This window comes from Oxyura jamaicensis, chromosome 3, assembly GCF_011077185.1.
Source record: "Oxyura jamaicensis isolate SHBP4307 breed ruddy duck chromosome 3, BPBGC_Ojam_1.0, whole genome shotgun sequence".
NCBI classification, from domain to species: domain Eukaryota; kingdom Metazoa; phylum Chordata; class Aves; order Anseriformes; family Anatidae; genus Oxyura; species Oxyura jamaicensis.
Genome location: NC_048895.1, coordinates 31,116,478 through 31,130,885, shown reverse-complemented (window position 1 = coordinate 31,130,885; position 14,408 = coordinate 31,116,478).

The window sequence follows — 14,408 nt, the reverse complement described above, 5'->3', positions numbered from 1 at the left end:
TAATACAAGATTATTAATGTATTTACTTGTGTATTACCAGTACTTTGGGCTGAGGATATTTCTCAGATACTGGCCTAAATTGTTCCTTTGAGCACGCTGTTCTTGAAAGTGGTGTTATAGAGCTCCATACATGCCCCAGATTGAGTAAGAAAGAAAGAAACAATAATAATAAAAAGAAATGAAAGCATATACACTTCATTCCTCTCCAAAATATTTTCTTTGTGGGAGGGCTAAAATAAAGCTCATTAGTATTATAGTGTTTCCATTCCTGAAGCAATCACAATTTGTCCCGTCATAAATAGCACTGAGGACAGGACATCTGTCCAGGTCAAGGAAAAGGCACTGTAAGAGTCTGATCCTGCAGAGTGGTTGAACTCTCTCAAATGCAAAGGATCACTCATTTCCCTGTGACACCTCCAGAGAGCCATTAGCTTTGCAAAGCAGACATGAAGAGTTGTTACTTAATAAAATATACCTAAAACTATTGAAATGGAGCATTTGGAATATGGGACTGAATTCCAGGTAGGGTATCACCAGCTGTGTTGCACAATTATATTAATAGTGCTCTGACAGAAAAACCTCATCTGATACCAGCTTGGTATCAGATGCTTTTATCACGCTGGCATCAGATTGACATTGCCACTCCTCCTCTGATCACTTGTTACGCCAATCTTTACCCACCTGATGAATTTCAAACTCACAACAAAAAAAATATTAGTGTCCAGATGTGCAATCTTGCATTTGGTGATATAGCATTTCTTCCCAGATTCTTCCAGTCATTAGGTCTTTCTCCAAGATGTTCTGATTCTTTCTCTATCAGTGGACCTTTTAACTGGGCATTACCCACCCATCTCAGCAGTACACTTTTACTTCTCTGTTAAGGTCGCAGAACTTCTAATAAAGTTTTGTTTTCAAAAACATCCTGGAAGACGCACACTGATAAACTTGCTCTAAGTTGGAATGCTTATTTTCAACATTGTTTGCTGTTATATCCTCTTTGATCAGTTCCTAATCTACCATGTTTTTCTTTACTAATTTCATCTTCAGCTTTCCCAGGTAGCAATTCATCAATTTTTTTACTGGAAGCCAGGCAAAATTTTCTTCATTTTGTACAATCAGAAACCAGTCACTTACCTGAAAACAAAAACAAAACAAAACAAACAAACAAACAAAAAACCACCACCACCAACAACAAAAGCGTGAGATCAGGCAAGAATGATTGGCCAGTGATAAATTCCTGTTTTCTCCCAATTTCTCTTCTACTTATTGATGTATTTCCATTCATTTCCAGTTTCTTGAAGGTTTTTGAAAGTTAGTCCTTGTGTGCTATCACATTATTTATGTCTGATTAACAGATTTTATCCCGTTCTCAACCTGTGTGAGTTTCTTCCTGACTTGAAAGATTTTTATTCTTCAGTCCTCATTTAGACAAGATGTTCAGAGATTTAAGCTGTCTACTGGAATTTTTTTCTAGTTCAGCAAAACCAAAAATCTAGGTGATTGATAGCAACTAATATATATTATGTTTATTGCATTTCTCTATTTTTCTGCCTTTTACATGAGTTCTAATAAAGGACTCAAGGAAACCCAATTGGCAGTCACTTCCCTATACATTTTATCACATATCCCAATAGAGTGACATTTTTAGCATGCTTTTCCAAGTTGTTACATTAACAAATTTGCACTGATTTCTTTATCCTGTCATCTAAAGACCACCTTGTAGTAAGACAGTGAACTTTTACAGCATTCCATAGTTGATGCACTGTCTAATGTCACAAACGTCTGCTCAAATTACTTCACTAAGACTTGAGAAGAGTCTACGTTGTGCCTTCCATTTGAGCTTGATTTGACAGAATCAGTCCCTGTGCTAGCTCATGGCACTTATCAGTTAGTCAGCCTTCCTCAGGGAAGAGAATTTAGAGTGCACCATATTCAGTTTTCAAATCAAGCCCTGTCCCCTTAGGAAGTGATGTACTGCATTATTAAACAAGGTGCCATCAGCCGTAGCACCATGCTTAAACATTCAGTCAAATAAAAGACGACATCATTATGTTAACTCTTTTTTCTCCAGGATCATTTATCTTTTAGAGTTCTGTAATAAAATGTAAAGACAAAGAAGACTTTGCTACATCTTCCTTTTAATTTTTATTTTTTATTAATTTTCAAAATATGTGAACATGAGCAGGAAAAACTTTAATATTATAATGATTAAACTTAATGCTATATGAAGTGTTTTTTTCTAAATTAGGGATTCTGAAGCAGAGACTGATGCTTTGTTTATTTTGTCAGTTTTATTTGTAGTTCTCATACAGACTACTCATTTTGTGTGTTTTGATTTAACTGTCATAGCTGTACACAACCGAATTCTGATGACTGCTTTAACTTCAAATGTATCAAAGACAGAAAAGTTAGTTCTAGCTCGTATGTCTAAATGAGAGTAGAAATTGGTCATAAATTTTAAAGTCCTTTTACAAAATCTATTAACCTGCTATGCTACACCATCAGTGCAATTTGCAGTAAGATATAAGGAGATTGTTATCAAATTGCGCGCACAGCATCAAGAATCGTAGATCCTTTAATGTATTTTATGTCATTTCTATCAAACAGAAAATCAAACAGAAGGGAGACATGTTCTCTTTTGAAAGTGAATAGGTTCAAGATATATACTTCAAGGTTTGCATTTTAATCTCTGTGGGTCTTCTCCTTATATTCAAGTGAATTTTGTACATCTTTATTTATCTTGTCAGACCAGAAATTGTCGGGATTCTCAGAGAAAAGGAAAGATATCCTTTTTAAAGCTTCATGTTGATATAAATATGAAAATGGATTAAACTCTGCTTCCAATTTTCAAACATATGTACTTCAATGAATATTAAATGGTAGACCCATATCATCATCATGACTTATTTACTTTGTAGAGTTTTTATCAAAAAAGGACTGGAGTTTGCTGTGGAGCGTGAAACTTTGCTGTAATTGAGTTTAGAGTGGTAAAACCACTAAAGAGGCCATGGCCCCAGAGAGTTCCCTGAAACCCACCTGTCAGATGCTGTTACATCAATGATCCAACAAGCCGTGCCTTCCTCTTCCCGCTAAAGACTTCTGTGGCAAAAAAAAAAAAAAAAAAAAAAAAAAAAGATGAAAAAAAAATCGAAGTTCCTCCTAGAAAAAAAAATCTCTGCAACAGCTGCACCGTGTCAGCAGAAATAATGATCTGAAACTCAGCCTCCAAGGGATGCTAGTCAGGGTCCTAATTCTGTAAGGTGTCATTTCTTTCATTGCAGTACCATTAAGCATGAAAGTAATGGAGAGGACATGAAGTATTCTTTCACCAAAGTAAAACAAGTGAGGGAAAGGGTGCTTCAGGATATCGATGGGAAAAGGTGTCCTGAGTAACAGAACAGGATAGTCTTAAAATATGCATTTAGAAAAAGAGCAATTTAATTCTCAGTATTTTACTATCAAAATTACATGTTTTAACGTGCAGGTTTTGAACATGTTTTAAAATGAAAATTAAAATGTTAAGCAAGTTGGGTTCCATAATTTTCTTCAGTTTAAGAGCATTTTTTGTAGGTAGATTGAATGTCTCAGAGGACTGATACTAGACTGCTTCAGAATCAGTCCTTAGGTCAAGTGTTCTGCTTGCAGAACTCCATTTATTCCAATGGAGCTATATCTGTGCAGGCTCCGGTTATGAACTTATGGTGACTGTTGGTATTTAGTGAACTGTTCACTAGTCTGTTTTCTGTCCAGCAGACATCAAAATTGAAGTTGCCTGCTATATTTTAAGTACCTATACTAGCCCTTTTAACAGAGACGAGGAGCCAAATGACACAGGAAATAGCTTCTTTGTAAAAGTCATGGTGATTTCTGCAACCAAATAGTAAGGCAAGTAGGCAGGGCAGTTCCAAAATGGTGCATTCTTTCTATTTTTGGCATGAAAGGAGGTTTTCATCTTCAAACTGTCAAGTAAGTTCCTTCACTAAAGCTAACACCTTATCTTCAAAGACGGTTAAATGCCCCAGTCTTATTTAAGAGCTTACCTCCACTGAAATCACTACCATTCTGACATTGGATCAAAGTCTATAAAATAAAAGAGTCCAAATGTTTTCTTTTGAAAAGATGTAGCTGAACATAGTGAGTCACTTTTTCAAGAAAGGGAAAAAAGCTGCTTGGGTAGACTTGGATTTGTTTCAAAGATTGTCGCTGGCAGATGCATTGTTCTGAAAACTACTCCTGCCAGTTTTTATCTATTACACCTGTATTAATATTCAGTGCAAATGAGTCCTCAGTTTGGTCTTTGAATTACTACTGTGATCACTGGTAATGAAATTGAGAAAGGATATGATGGTTCTCCTATATCTTTACATCAAAGTCTGAAATAGTGCTTCCTACAGTTGTCCTGCTCTAACACGCTCCAAAAGTATTTGCTGTGAGGGACATGACAAATTGCTGTACATTGCCTGCTTGACCTTGCCATTCAGGCTCACTGCAAGCAGTAACTCTGAACTGGATCACTGCTGGGGAGAGCATGCACAGAAACTTCCAAGTCAGGGACTGATTTGGGTGCTCTGCATGTTCCTGAAGGACAGTCAGGCTGAGCATTGCTGCTAGGGTGGGTGCTCTCCTACCTACAGAGATATGTTTTCTTTAAATCCAGAGAAGATCACTGCAAATTCAGTGTTTCCTAATGTTTCCAGTTGCTTTCAGCTTCAGAGTCTTGGGTGATTAAGAACAACACTGAACTGAAGATAACAAGACTGATGTTCCCCACTGAAGATTTTTTTTTCCTTCTTTTTAATATTCTGTGCATTTTTATGACCAAGAAAAAGTTAATAAAATTGAAAAAAAGTGTGTTGAAAAGAAACACATTTTATCTTTTTAATTTGATAAAGAAGCATTTTTTTTCCTCCAAAGGATGCAGCTTAAATATCCACAAATATCACTTTATCTGTATTACAAATAGTTCTAATTTTAACATTTATGTGTCAAAAATATTTTACTCTGCTGCATTGGTATTTTTTGCTTCTTGAAGGGACACACCTCACACCAGTTTGTGAATACGTTGTTCTGCATGTAGTACCATGTTCTTTGGTGTAGTTTCATTTGTTCTTAAACCAGTTGAATGTGGGCAGCTGCTAAAAGGGGTGAACTTCCTTGAATGATGTGCTGCTCCTCCTGCCCCAGCACCTGATACAGTAATACAGCAGGGCTGCAGGATGTTGGGTTTTGTGGCTATCTGATCAATAACTTTTTTTTTTTTTTTTCCCAGTTAGTTTTCCATTGGATCGACTCACTGACCTGGCAAAATCTGATGTTGCAGGATCACTAGATCCGACATGAGGAAAGTGGTGAGCGTGCAGCACCACAGGAGAGCAATCCGAAAGACTTTTTTTTGGCAGCAGCCTGACTTACAGAGGATAAGATGTAACGTGAAATCACTTTGCAGTTAATAATAGTGCTGTTTTATCACGCTAAACAAACAGGGAAATGTGACTAAATGTCTCAAATTCCCCTCCTTTTTCTTTCCTTATCCTGCTTTCCCGTATGGGCCTGCATCAGCCTTCATTTTATCAATACATCAGGAAGATGAAAGATGCTTAAATAATTGTTTCCATAGGTTTTTACAGGCAGTCTTTTTAACATCTCTCTGACTGGTATTCAACTCCTTGCCTCCGACCCTACTCAGGCACAATTTCTGTCGTCTTTATTTGAGGTGCCCAAAATGGAACAACTAAAGAAACAATGACACCTTATCCCAAAGTATTTACTCTTTCTTATTTGTGGGCATGCATTAAATTTGAGGGATGATAAGCTGCGTTCACACTTGACCTTATTGTGCCATGAGAGGTTCTAGTGATTGTTTAGGGGGACTTTATGTTAAGAAGAGCTAGAAGTTTTTGGTCTTCAGTGATAAGAGAATATTTGTGCTAAGAGAACTTCCAGAATGAAAGGGGTGCGATGGGTTTTGGCTGTCAGCATCTCTACTGCTGCTGCTGTCTCATCAATGATTATGGAGTAGCTGACAAGAATCAAAAGAACAAAAAATAGCAGTCTGCATCTATTCAACTTTCATTACCCTTTTTTCTGTTGTGTGAAGGTGGTAATTGGGTTATATAGTCCTTCTTTCCAGAGTTTCAGGAAAACTGTGTTGTTACAATTTGTTGCACAGCAATAACGGTTCCAGCAATTTCCTAAAATAAGCAATCAATGCAAGGTCTACAGGATCAGGTATCCAAGATCCTGTAATGTAAATTTGGGCAACTGTATTCATTGAAATGTACCACATCTTATTACAGAAGGCTCATTTTTCTTGGCATGTGCTTGTTACTGGATGTTGGTCAGCAGCTTTCAAACACAAATTGTTCACAGACTTCACACATACCACTTAAACATGGTGGAGGTGCAAAATTATTGCTAGTGGTTAGCTTTGCTCTTAGTACGTGTGGTATCAGTAGCCTGTCCAATAAGTGATGAAGGATATATTTATTACAAATATTGTAAACGATGAGATTAATTAATCCTTCTCTTTCGACAAACAATATCCAACACTAGATGGCACGCTTAGCCTCAGGATCACAGCCAGTTTTGCTTGTCTTTGGATTGCATAAGCGCCTGCAGATTTTCATCTCTTTTTCCCTGCAGTTTTAAAATAAAAAAGGTAGGTGATGTTACCGAGCACAGCTGGGCCAACCTAGTAGTTTTAAAATCCTGTCCTGTGATCCTTCCAAAGCCTGCTTCTTTCTATAGCTTTTGATTTTTTTCAAAATATCCTTTTGTATGGAAAGAAAATATCACTGAAATAATAGTGAAATTACAGCAGAATCAAATGAAAATAGTAGAGTACTAAGAATAGTAACATTTTTAAGCAATTTGTAATTCATCAAAAAAAGGAGAAATGGGATGCATAACTATTTTCAACTGACATTTCCTCCTCTATTCCATCTCCATTATCTCTTATTTTTATTCTGGGGAATTAGAAATATATTTTTCATGTTGGTTTGATCCAAATAAAAAAATTATTTTAAGACATTTCTTGATTTGATCATTGAATGAAAAATCCATAATTTCAATAACCCCCAGGCAAAGTGGTCTATGTTAGGAACTAGTATGGCACAAGAGTATCGGATTTAAAGAGCAAAATGGATGGAGCTAAAGATCCAATGTCCACGCAAGATGGGGTTCGTGGAGGGGAGGGTAATTCTACTAGCTCTAATTGCTCCTCTGGTCTGAATGCCCATATGAGGTGAGGTCTCAGAGCTCAAGGTCTGGTTTAATTGCATTGGCATTGATGATCTCTTGAGATGCTTTCCAGACCATGGTATTGTGAAATCTTGCTCAAATTCTGTTTTGATTATGCCTGAAATACACATACTACCTTTTCCATGTTCAATCCTTAGAAGTTCTTAGAAATTAAAATATTACCTGTGATACCTTCAACACCGTGTAGAAACAGCTGGCTTTCTCAGGACATCGCCCCATCACTCAGCCGAAAAATGTCTCACCTAGCTACCAGGAATAGAAGCTTTCATGCAATTCTTGTCTCACTAAAGTATTTTTAGCTGTTCTTTGCCTCACTTTTGTATGAAAATGCATGTATCTCTGTGGTATTAGTGATTCATCCATTTCCATCATGGGAGGCCTGGACACACAATCCTTATGCAGCATTGATGCTGAGTACTGGTCTCTGCTGTTCAGTTACAAACCTCCACTCAACTGGGGTTATTATCAGGGTATGAGCTCCCCAGTGAGAACCTTGAGGTGTTCCTTCTTCCTGAAGGAGTGGAATCAGGACATGAAGCACATAGCTTTCTCTAGGAAGCTGGGATTCCTGTCCTGACAATACAGGCTTTGAACAGAAAGCAAAGCAATTTTTTGCACTCTGGTACCACTCAGTACCAATGCTCACTCTAGTTCTTTTAAAATAATGAGGTATCAATTCTTTCTAAATTTCTACCTTTCTGCCACTGTAACAGAAATAACTTCAGTAGCATTACCGATGATTTGCATCAACCAAAGTGAAAAGAAAATCAAATCACTAAAATATTTGAAAGTGAAAAGGAACTTCATTGTACTGTCCATATTAACAACAAATTTATTGAGTGAAGTAGTTCAATGTCCTAGTTTTTAAAAGCACTGAAATACCTCTCAGCTGGATGAAAACGCAAGAAAGGCAACCCAGTCTAGCTGACAGAAAGTCAGAAACCTAATAAAGGGAATGCAGCGTTGGAAAGTACAAAAGTCAACATGTCAACATAAATCAACTTTGTCAGAATGAAACAGATGAGCCCATTTGTTGGTAGATCAGATTAACGTAAATCAAGGCAGTATAAAGGTTACACATTATAGGGATTTGTGACTGGCAAACTTTCATAGTGTGATCAGAGATAGTAATCATCTGGCAGTGGGAATAAAAAGTCAAAGTGAAGCTTAAACGCTGAATCAAAAATCAGTCCTGTTAATGTCTAACATACTGGGGTCAAAATGCATGAGTCCAGCTGTGAAAATAAGATGGGAGCTGTATTAGTTTTCTCCATTCTGTATCTCACATTTAAGTGTTGTCAGTTGATGAGGGTTTGTCCCTCGAGAATTGTCATGGGGTAGTTTAGTCCATGTAAAGTGAAAATTTTGCATCACATAGAGGATCTTGTGAAATTCTGTAAGGCATGAGGACTACATGCTGAGATTCATAATGGTGAGGAAGGAACAGTAGAAAGAGTAATCTGCGACATGCCCTTATCTAAAAGTGGTTCTTGACAAAAGAAGGCAGCATGTTTGCAGTGTGGAAGCCATCAGAATCTGTGACATATTTTAACAGTCAGTGGTTATTAATGGATAAAAACTGGTAACTTTAGACTGGTGCTGCCGTACAGAACTGTTTAGAATAAGTATAAATCCCAACGGACCCATTCTTTCTGTGCCTTTCACTTTTATTTCTGTTTGCAGTATTGTGGAAAGTTTCGTTATTGGGTCAAAAGCATTGTGAACAGTCAATAAGCTCTCTAGTAGGATTTATATACTGAGAAAACTTGAATTAGGAAAACATCGTATGCAGCTTCTTTAAGGCATATGGTGCATAATGCAGATATTTTACAAAGCTTTTTGTATTTTATCTATTTTTCCCTTTGTTTTCAAATGATGTAGTCACAATTCATTATTTATAACTCCAGGGATTTCTAAATTAATGCAAAAATTCAATATAGTTCTACTGTGTACTCAAAAGAATAATCTAAATCAAGGAAAAAATTATCTTCAGAAGAAAATAATTCAGTCCTGATTCTTTTCTAATAATCTTTGGCAAATAATTTAACCTCTGTGATCCGAATTCAGACCTATTAAAAGAGTACTTTACTCTGGTTTTTGCCCCACTCTGCTATTTTTAATAAGTGATGCTTTCCAAAGAGTAGGATGCTAACAAACACATGAACACACCACACTTATCCGTAAGGGATATATTATGTACTTACAGACTACATTACACAGAATTATTGATTTGAGATATTCAGAGGATTTGCCAATGTGTATTCAGTTAGTACAACTAACCTCATTTCATAGTTGGGGTACTGAGTGACATAAAAAGCGAGGGCAGATGATGTCACCATGGAAATTCTTTTCTAGTGGTGGTCTAAATGTAATCAGAGGAATGGTATGAGAATGTTGCCTCAGGCTGATGTGCCTGTGAGCTCCTGTGTTTCCACAACACTGTAACTAGGTGCTTCAGGGTAGACAAAGCTATGGAAGCTGGATGTCACAGTCTGAAAAAGGTGATTTGTCCAAGATAACAGTGACAGCTGTGGCAAAGTCCATATAAAAACACCCAGATATCCCAATTCTCCACTTCCTGTGCTGGTTAGGAGGTCATGTTGCCTCCTGCCTCATAGCTGTAAAGGAAGCAACGTTTCACCAACAAAAATAGAGTTTTAACTTTTAGATAAATTACTAGAGAACCAACTGACTTATCTACTATATTAAAGGCAGTTGCACAAGTTTCCTCAGCAAGTCATGAGGTGTTTGCTATACATTTCTCATTCAAAACAAAATTGTCTTCCATGATGATAAATCAAGCATTAGTGTTGATGAGATGGATAAGTTGTAGCCAGGATCATGAAATGTAAAACTTAATATTCAGAATGGCATTAAAGACAATGAGTGACATAAAAACTGAGGGCACATTCTGTCACTCATTCCACAGTTTCTTCTCTTGTGATGGTTTTACTGACCATGCATTGTCATGGAATCGTGCCCTAACCTAATAAAACATGAAGTTGATTAAAAAGCTGCTAATGATAAGAAGATCTACAATTAAACTAATAACTAAAGCAATTTACTTCCACTCAGAAGGGTCTTAATTTAGTTTAACAATTACTTCTGTGGACATTATTTTATTTGCCACATAAATTTAGCCAACTCAGAAATGGGACAAAAAGCTTTTAGCAGTTCAGAGTAACAGAAGACCAGTTAATGACATAAAATGAAAACCAAAATATGCTACTGAAATAAGAGTACCTACAGTAAATGTAGTGAAATAACCAATGTCTTGAGATGCAGGCAGTCATTGCGAGGGTAATTGGAAGATGAGCCCGATGAGTGGCATTAGGAGTTAGAGTAGGCCTAGAGAAGAAGGAGGGATGATACCGGGCAAGGGCTAGGAGCCCTCAGTGGAAATTATCAATGAATCTGCAGAAAGAGCTGCAGGCAGGTAATGAAAGCAATCACAAACTTGTAGGGTAAATAAAATATGAAATAATAGTTACGGGTTTAGACTCAGTATACCCCAACAGGGCTTCACTCAGGACATGAAGTCTGCCAACACTGAAAATGTCTTGAAATCTTTTACTCTAACTTGCATCACTTGCTGGTGCTGATTCAGTACTGCTGGATACTGACTGACACTGAAGAATATGGCATGGGGGAAAGTACTCTTTCCTGCAAACATCAGAGTTTTCTTGGAAGTTTCCCATCTAAATACTGACCTAGTCTGACCCTATTTAGATTGTGAGATCTGATGAGATCATAGCCTGAGGTTATGGCACTAAACTAAGAAAAGCGATAACAAAACAAAAATGGCATGATTGACAGGGTAGTAGGCTGAACACAATAAACCTATGGAGAACTATGTGCATGTATCCCACTCTTTAATATCCTCTTTTTAGATAAGAAAAATAAGCCTTACCCTGGAGCAAAAATAGTAATGGGATGAGGGCTGCCTGCATTTCTTGATGGCTGTAAACAGTATTATACAAAGATGGATTACTGGAATGGAAAGTGGGTACTCATGAGATGTTACCTTGAGGCAGGACTGAAGCAAGAGCCATCCTGCACCCTTGTGCTGTCTACAGTTATCTCCTTTTGGTGGCCCTGTGTTTCTCAGTAATCTGTGATATGACCCTGTGCAGTCCAGCTTCAGTGCTTTTCACTGTCAAGTTCACTGAGGCTATATTAAATTATTTTGCTTGGAGGAGAAAAAAAAAAAGAAAATAAAAAAAGATATGTGAACAAGTCACTGAAAGCATTTACAGATAAAAGAAGTAGTCAGCAGAAAGCTGTCTAAAGAGGTTTCTTTTGTAGTGCACCAAAAGCAAGCAGCTACTTATGACAATAGAAGAAATAGCAATAGAAGACTTACATAAGGAAGCTCATTTTTTCTTCTACATTTTTCACTAAACTTGAAAATTATTGAGACTGATGCTATTAAGGTTGTGATGTAATTATATTGAACTCATATAAGAGAGCTGTAAGAGCAGATTTTTTTCTCTGCAATGAGTACGGTAAAATTTGGAAGTAACTTCAGAAATGAGGCCAAGTTTTGATATTACTTTGCAGTGTGACAAAAAGGGAGAAACTCCATTAATGTCAGTGGGACTGTTCTAGATTGTTAGCAAATACCTGTAGTTTTTCAGTGCTAATAGCCTCTATATTTTAGCTTTTCAGAGCACTAGCCTATTTTCTAAACAACTTCCATTCCTGTAGTCTATCTTACATGCCAGTTGAAGGCTCATATAGATGTCTTCCTTCCCTGGAATAAGGTTAGAACAGAGATGGGGCAAATCCCCAAGGCTTTTTTTCCTACAGTATTCTAATTCAAGACAGGAATTCAATTACAATTAATAATAAGTTACATTAAAATTTCCCTATTTTAGAGATTCAGAGCAGGTTTGTGATTTCTGGATGTGAACTAGAGCTGGTGGGAAAGTTTCTGCTGAACTAGTAGAAAATTGGATTTCTGAGGGAACACAAAATTCCATAAAAGGGAGAATACATAGTTGTAAAATTATAAATGAATCAAAGTTGTTGCTGAGTTGCTAATTAAATATATTTTAAACTAGTTCTGGTGAGGATCTCCCACATGTTCTGTCCCTGCTGAATTGAATATAAAGGCCACAAATGTTTGGTTTATCATTTTTGGTGCGACCTTGAATCAGGGTTTTTCCTCTTTACTAAAATCTAAAATGATTGTCTTTTGTGCTTTCAGAGGACATGAATTTATCTGAAAAGCAATAGATTGTTTTCCTGGTGACTTTTCCAAATACTGTTTTATTTCCTTGTGAGGCATACTGTGAATGTTATGGTTTTACATTCTATATAAAACTCAAATGCAATAAAATAAAAAATTATTTTAGTGCTGTTATCTCAGTTGTTGCAAAGTACTGTCTTCAGTCAAATTTGTAGGAATAGTTTTGCAAGTATTGAGAAGACTCTTGCTCCCTGAGAATAAAATCACTACAGCAGGGACACCTAAAATCTGAATACAAATCATTTTGTAATGGCAAAGTGGTCCAACCTCAAGTATATGTTACTAAATTCATGTGTATACTTTTCAGGCATCTGAGGCTACTTCTTGGGAAGGATGATATTGGACACATCCATGATTAGAGCCTTTGTAATGTAAACCATCCCTACTGCGCTGGAATTGATTACACACATTTGGTGAAAGGCAATTTGAATGGTAAGTCACTTAGTCATATTCTCGTTTTCACACATCATTCAGCTTCCTACTGTCCTTCTGCTCATTCTTTTCTCTATTCTCGCAGCAATATGCACAGCATGTTCCCACCATTGTTCAGCATAGTTTAAGATGATGTTAAGATGGAAAGATCAGTGTAAACATGCAGAAAAAGTTCCCCGTGAAATGCCCAGGCTTCTCAAATGCACAAAGGGCTGCAGCGTTCTAACATCCCTGAGGAAAACAGGGAAATTTGCAGCATTTAACTGAAGAGATTAGCTAATTACTGCAAACAAGTTGAAGTCCAGTCCCACAAGTGGCTGGGCATTCTCAGTTTTCTAGTGCAGTTTGAGGAAACTGAGAATACTCAGCAGCTGCTAGATGTGACCATTTGGCCAAAGAAACTTGTTGTCTACTATGTAGAATGTCTGGAGTTGAAAATTACCAAGAATATGAGAATTGAACCAAAATAGAGCTGAGACCCCAACTCCAAATCAACATGAAATTTATCTTTTTAACCTCCAGATTAAATTTCCATGCATGAACATGATGAAGTATGGCCTTTCCCAGATTTTAAAATGTTTTTATTCTCCTTTTATGAAGAGCAGTAGCATAAGAAGACTCAAATACAAACAGAACTTCATCCACTATATCGAGCCCCATGGTTTTCTTTTTTTCTTTGGACTCTTACATAGTGTTAAGAACTGGCCTTTCATACTGACATTTACGTTACTTAGATGTTGAATGTTAAAATTGCTTGTTTTTATTAAAACAAGATTAGCTGAACTGCATGGCAACACATACTTACCACATAGTTACCCAGAGACATGGTTTTAACAGCTTTGAGGCCTTTTTGTGATTGCAAGGCTGTGTGCAGACAGCTGGGACAAACATCTCTAACTGACATCAAAATCTTGATACCTTGAGTACCTCTAGAGGTATTTAGCCAGAGTCTGAAGCTGAAAAGTGGTGGTCCAGAAGGCCTTCTCAGCCATTTCTTGGTGTGTGTAAGGTGTGTCAACATGGCACAATGCAGTTTTGAGGCAAGAAATAAGAGCTCCTGGAATGCCTGAAGGACCAGCAGTGCTGTTACATTAGCATAGAGCTCTGCTTGGGTTTGTAAAGCCTATTTTTCCTGTAGAATCCATGTTTGCCCAGTTGCCCTGCCTCGGCTTAAAATCCATCTGAAGAAGTGCCAGAGCAGGTACAAAATTACAAGGTGGGAGGACGCAGCAAGACAGAGGGGAAGGCAGGACCACAGAAATACTGTCCAAGAACACCTTTGGGTAATTAATATGAAACTGTGGTCTCAGGCCAGTGCCTGCTTCTTGTAGCTGAAAACCTAATTTACAACTGCATTTGTAGGAATAGTTTTGCTATTCCTAAGACCCTTGGGTCTTCTCACACTCTTGCTAGAGTCAGTGATAAAATTCCTGTTGAACTAAGACTGAGCAGTACTGCGTCAAAA